This window comes from Perognathus longimembris, chromosome 17 (assembly GCF_023159225.1).
Source record: "Perognathus longimembris pacificus isolate PPM17 chromosome 17, ASM2315922v1, whole genome shotgun sequence".
Taxonomy (NCBI): domain Eukaryota; kingdom Metazoa; phylum Chordata; class Mammalia; order Rodentia; family Heteromyidae; genus Perognathus; species Perognathus longimembris.
In genome coordinates this window covers 29,321,632-29,328,015 of record NC_063177.1, presented here as the reverse complement: position 1 = coordinate 29,328,015, position 6,384 = coordinate 29,321,632, and the positions used below count along the sequence as shown (strand labels likewise).

Genomic DNA, 6,384 nt, shown 5'->3' with positions numbered 1-6,384 from the left:
AGTGCAGGCAAAGGCAGTGGGTTGACCTTCCCCTCCTAAGATAAGCACAGCAGGGAGGCTGTTCTGCGGGCCTGGCTGCTCCCAGGGCTGGCTATCATCCTGTCTCTAAAGAGCTTCAGAGTCATTGAGAAAATAAGAGACCTGAGAAAGGTCTCCCCAGGGAGTGCCTCACTTTTCTATGAAGGAAATAGGTGAATGAGCTAGGGGCACAGTGGCTCAGAGCTGTCATCCTAGCTACCTGGGACCCTGAGATCTGAGGGTCATGGTTTGAAGCTAGCCTGGGCAGAATCTCTAATTAACAGCAACAAGAAAAGCCACAAATGGAAGTATGTCTCAAGCAGTAGAGTGTAGAAAACAACAACAACAACAAAAATTGTGGGGGTCCTAGGGCTTGAACTCAGCCTGGACCCTCCCTGTCCCTGAGCTTTTTTGTTCAAGGTTAGTGCTCTACCATTTTAGCCACCACAGCTCCATTTCTGACATTTTGGGGGAAAGTTTATTGGAGATGGTGTCACAGAGCTATCTGCTCAGGTTGGCTTCAAATCTTGGTCCTCAGGGCTGGGAATGTGGCTTAGCGGTAGAGTCCTCACCTAGCATGCACAAAGCCCTGGGTTTGATTCCTCAGCACCACATACACAGAAAAAGCCAAGAAGTGGTGCTGTAGCTCAAGAGGTAGAGTGCTAGCCTTGAGCAAAAGGAAGCTAGAGACAGTGCTCAAGCCCCAGGACTGGCCAAAAAAAGCCCAACAACAAAAACCAAATCTTGATCCTCAGAATTCAGCCTCCTGAATAGCTAGGATTGCAGGCATGAGTCATCAGTGTCAGGTGCAAAGTAAATTTTAAGTCAAATGTATTTTATAATTAAAATTTAATTTCAGTGCCCCTTGGCTACATTGAGAGACCCTGCCTCAAGGAGAAAAAAGAAAGAAAGAAATGGAGGAGGAACCCTAAGTATATTTTGCTTGGTGAAAGAAAGCAGTTTGAAAATTATAATACTGTATTATTGTCCCTTTATGACATTCTGGGGAAGAGGAAACTATGGAGACAGTAAAGATTCAAGATTTCTGGCTGTTGGGGTAGAAGAGTACAGGGCATTTTTTCAGTGAAACTCTTCTGATATTGTGTGCAATATCCATCTGCCCAAACCCATAGACCTGTAACCGTTATCACCCAAAGGGTGAGCGCTAATGTAAACTATAGACCTCTGTCAATAATAATGTGTTAGTGTAGTATTAACATGGTATTGATTTACTAATACTAACAAATGGAGAACACCAACACAGATGATGATAGTAATAATAATAACAACAACAACACTAATAATGGAAACTGTGCCTGGGGTCAAGAGGTATATTTGAACTTTGCATGTTCAGTTTAATTTTTCTTCTTTTTCTTTTTTCTTTTTTGCCAGTCCTGGGCCTTGGGCTCAGGGCCTGAGCACTGTCCCTGACTTCTTTTCTACCACTTGAGCCACAGCACCACTTCTGGCCATTTTCTATATATGTGGTGCTGGGGAATTGAACCCAGGGCTTCATGTATATGAGGCAAGCATTTTTGCCACTAGGCCATACTCCCAGCCCTCAGTTTAATTTTTCTTGAAAGCCTAAACCCGATCTAAACATAGTCTGCTGAGTTTTAAAAAAGATTAGGAGAAAATAAGAAATGTCATAGTCAGGCACTGAGAATGTTAAGAAATAAGGATGGCAGTTTGAAGCCATCCCAGAGAGAAAAGTCCATGAGACTCATTTTCTTCAACTAACTAGCAAAAAGCCTAACGTGGAGGTATGGTACAAGTGGTAGAGTGCCAGTCTTGAGTGAAAAAGCCAAGTGAGAGCACACGTCCTTGAGTTCAAGTCTTATTACTGGCAAGAAAAGAAAGAGAGTGCTCGCTTGGGCAGCACATATACTAAAATTAGAACTATACAGAGAAGATTAGCATGGCCCCTGTGCAAGGATGCCAAGCAAATTAGTGAAGTGTTCCATATTTTTCGCTGTATCTTATCTGAGTATATTGGAAACCGTATATACTGGTATTAGAACTAGGAAATTGAAAGGGAATACCAAAATCGAGAGGCACAGAGTAAAAACAAAGACAAACAACTACAGAAGCAATACTTGCAAAAAACTGTTTGGTGTAAATGAACTGAACACCTCATGGGGGGGGGGGGGGGGAAGAGAAAGGGGGACGAGGTAACAAACAGTACAAGAAATGTATCCAATGCCTAACGCATGAAACGGTAACCTCTCTGTACGCCAGTTTGATAATAAAAATAAAAAAAAGAAAGAGAGAGACAGAGAGGGAGAAAAGAATGAACGAACGAAAGAAAGAAAGAAAGACAGGGATGGAGGGAAGAGGAAAGAAGGCATGAAAGAAAAGAAAGAGAAAGGAAGGAAGGAAGGAAGGAAGGAAGGAAGGAAGGAGCAGAAAATAATCTCATTAACTGATTTGGAATTTCTCAAAAAAAGGATTGCTGCTTTAAAAATCCACTGAATTTAGATATGATTCAGACCACTTAGACTGGTAGCTGCAAGTTAGCTCAGTGGAACAGTGAAGAGTGAATGCCTACTGATCTCCAGCACCAAAATCATAATAAAAATGAGTAGATGAATATTGTTAACATCTGTATACAGAGGGTTCTAATTGATCCCAGTTCTCATTGCACAGAAGAAGAAAAAAAAAGGAAACCTTACAAAACATGTGAAAAACCAAGAGTACACAATTCTATTACCCTGCTGCACCTTCGAATATATGCAAGTTCCACTTTTATTTTTATTTATTTATTTTTATTTTTTGCCAGTCCTGGGCCATGGACTCAGGGCCTGAGTACTGTCCCTGGCTTCCTTTTTGCTCAAGGCTAGCACTCTGCCACTTGAGCCACAGCGCCACTTCTGGCCATTTTCTGTATATGTGGTGCTGGGGAATTGAACCCAGGACCTCATGTATACGAGGCAAGCTCTCTTGCCACTAGGCCATATCCCCAGCCCTTATTTTTATTTTTTGCTAGTCCTGGGACTTGAACTCAGGGCCTGGATGCTATCCCTGGGCCTTTGTGCTCAAGGCTAGTGCTCTACCACTTGAGCCAAAGCTCCACTTTCAACTTTTTGTGGCTAATTGGAAAAAAGAGTTTCATGGACTTTCCTTCCCCGGTCTGGCTTTGAGCTGCGATCCTCAGCCTCCAGAGTAGCTAGATTACAGGTGTGAGCCACCAATGCCCAGCTCCATCTCAGCTTTTGCATGTAGCCTCCAGTATTCAAAGCCTTTGTTTCCTGGTTCTGCATGAGGGTGGCATTCTCCCAGGGTGGGGTGTGCAGGGAGCCCTTCAGGAAACTGAGGAGGGTCTGGGGAGAATGAAGATTGCTCCTGCTCCTACCACACTATGAACACTGCTCCTGAGGCTGTGAATTGCTGCCCCAGGAAGACTGGAGTCCGGTGCTGTTGGAATCCTTCCTCCTGCAGAAGTGTCTGTGCTTTTATTGCTTTACCCTTGGGGAACAGCTTCCAGGCAAGTCTGAGGCAAGGCACACCCAGTTCCTAGTGTGATTTAGGGCAAAAGGGAAAGGTTCTCTCCGGATCTGAAACACCTAGCCTGAGAAACCAGGTTGGCTATAACTCTAAGGTGCTCCCATGTGGCTGCCAGCCAGCCACTGTCCCTGTCAGGAGAGATGGGCAGTGTGAGCCATACTCTAGGTGCATGGGAGTTAGGAGAAGTGAGTAACATAAGCTGCTCCTTTTCCCCTTTTCATTTTTTGAGCTCACAGGAGTTGATTTTTTTTTCTTTTGTCTGTCATGGGACTTGAACTCAGGGCCCGGGTGCTGTCCCTGAGTTATCTTCACTCAAGGCTAACACTCTACTACTTTGAGCCACAGTGCCACTTCTGGTTTTCTGGTGGTTCACTGGAGATAAGAGCCTCATGGACTTCCCTTCCTGGGGTGGCTTTGAACTGTGATCCTCAGTTCTCAGCCTTCTAAGTAGCCTTCTGAGTAGGTGTGAGCTACCAGCTCCTGGCACAGGAGTTGGTTTTTGTAAAAACAAAGCATATAAAAGTTGTATTTTATTCACACATTATATATTTAAAGTGTATAACATACTATTTAATGAATAACACAATCAACATATTATAAAATCTATTTTATATGATATATTAATTAAATGTTCTCTTTCTTCTTCTCTTGTTTTTCTTTTCTTCCTTCATTCCTGTTGAGAGAGGTTCTCATTATGTAGCCTAGGCTGGTGTTGACCTTGAGATCCTCCTGTCTAAGCATCTCAAGTAGCAGGGACAATTGGCTAGGATTATAAGCATTCACCACCATGCCAGGCATCTGTATATCTTTTTAAATATTATTGTTATTTTAAGAAGTTGTACAAAGGGGTTGTTACAATTTCATAAGTCAGGTAATTAGTACAAGGCTTCTTGGGCAATGTCACCCCTCTATATCTTTTTAATTGTCAATCATTTCATCTATCTACTACCATTGAGATGTACCAAAACTTAGTAGGGGGTAGAAATATAATTTTTTTTCCAGTCATGGGGCTTGGACTCAGGGTCTGAGCACTGTCCCTGGCTTCTTTTTGCTCAAGGCTCGCACTCTGCCACTTGAGCCATAGTGCCACTTCTGGCCTTTTCTGTTTATGTGGTGCTGAGCAATGGAACCCAGGGCTTTGTGCATGCTAGGCAAGCACTCTACCACTAAGCCACATTCCCAGCCCAATTATTTTTGCTTAAAACTTCTATTTTATTCACCCACAGTTATGTATATATTTTGCTTATCTGAAGTTCTCATAGACTGTACATTGTATACCCACTGCTTATGTAATAAGAAAATATAGCTAGGTGCTGGTGGCTCATGCCTGTAATCCTAGCTACTAGGGAGGCTGAGACCTGAGGATCATGGTTCAAAGCCAGCCTGAGCAGGAAAGGCTATAAGACTCTTACTCCAATTAACCACCAAAAAGTCAGAAGTAGAGCTATGGCTCAAATGGAGTAGATAAGGCTAAAGGTAAGACTTCCAGCCCTGAGTTTAATCTCCAATATTTTCTCTCTCTCTTTCTCTCTCTCTACACACACACACACACACACACACACAGAGTCATTAATACCATTTTATGAGATTCTTATACATCACACAAAGCATGTCATTTGAGAACTGGAGCTAAAAAATGCCAAATAAGGGGCTGGGGATATGGCCTAGTGGCAAAGAGTGCTTGCCTCATATACATGAAGCCCTGGGTTCAATTCCCCAGCACCACATATACAGAAAACGGCCAGAAGTGGTGCTGTGGCTCAAGTGGCAGAGTGCTAGCCTTGAGCAAAAAAAGAAGCCAGGGACAGTGCTCAGGCCCTGAGTCCAAGCCCCAGGACTGGCAAAAAAAAAACCCCAACAAATGCCAAATGACAACATGAAGGTGAGTTTAAACCCAAGTGTAAGCGTGCGTACACACACACACACACACACATCAGTTGTCCTTATTTAGTATTATTTTTGTTTTGCAGTGTATTCAGTCTTTTAAAAAAATATTTCTAGTAATTGCATGTGTATTGTTTGTATGCAAATGGTATTTTGCTTTAAAAGATCAAGAATGTTTCTAGATACAGTTTTGAAGAGAGGTTTCATTGTTGTCACAAAATACACACTTTTTACTCAGATTATAAAATAATTTTAAAACCATTTTTTTATTTCCCCATGGAAAATTAAATGCTAAGTTTTCTTCCATGTTCAGGCAATGGAAAATTGTAAGCATTTACTCAAATTGAATTGCATTTTGCTAGTGATGTGTTTATGCCATCAGGAGGCTGTTAAAGCATTGTCAGGCTCACTAGCCAATAAGCACAACAAACCTTGCTTTTCATTCAGTTGTAGCTTTTATTAAAGAAGTTTGTTCATATGCTAATGGACAGGTCAGAGTTGCATTTGGCTGTCTGAGTTATGAATGTCTTATGAATAATTCTTTTGTCCTTGCTGTCTCAATCAATAATTAAGTCTCCATTTAGTGAAGAATATGATCTTGTGGAGATTTCATATTATCTTTTCAGTCATGGCTATGAAGATATTTTTTGTTTGTTTTCATATTATTTGTAATTAAATCTTTCTTAAAGAATTTATTTTTGAAATCCTGTTGGCAGATTTTATGTGGGTCTTACCCAGCAAGAAGAGTCATCTTGTTTTCCTTATTTCTGATTTGGGATGATTTCAGCAGTCTCCTCTATCTTCTCATCTATCATTCGGAATTTTCTTCTCTCTGTTCCACTTCTGTACTTTCCATCTCTGATGCTTTTGACTGACATTCCTTTTCAAAAATCACTTAAATAAAAGCTGAAATTTTTATTTAAGTTTTAGGAGGTTGTAATTTCATCTTATCAATTTCCTTTTGTGTCTGTACAGGTA

At 41.4% G+C, this 6,384-nt stretch overlaps 1 non-coding gene across 1 annotated transcript; it reads left to right on the top strand.

The window, feature by feature from the left end:
* The first annotated feature begins 1,881 nt into the window (after window positions 1–1,881).
* LOC125366650 lies at window positions 1,882–1,988 on the top strand. The gene has a single exon (XR_007213937.1). It is a non-coding gene; the product is annotated as a U6 spliceosomal RNA (small nuclear RNA).
* Window positions 1,989–6,384: the final 4,396 nt, after the last annotated feature.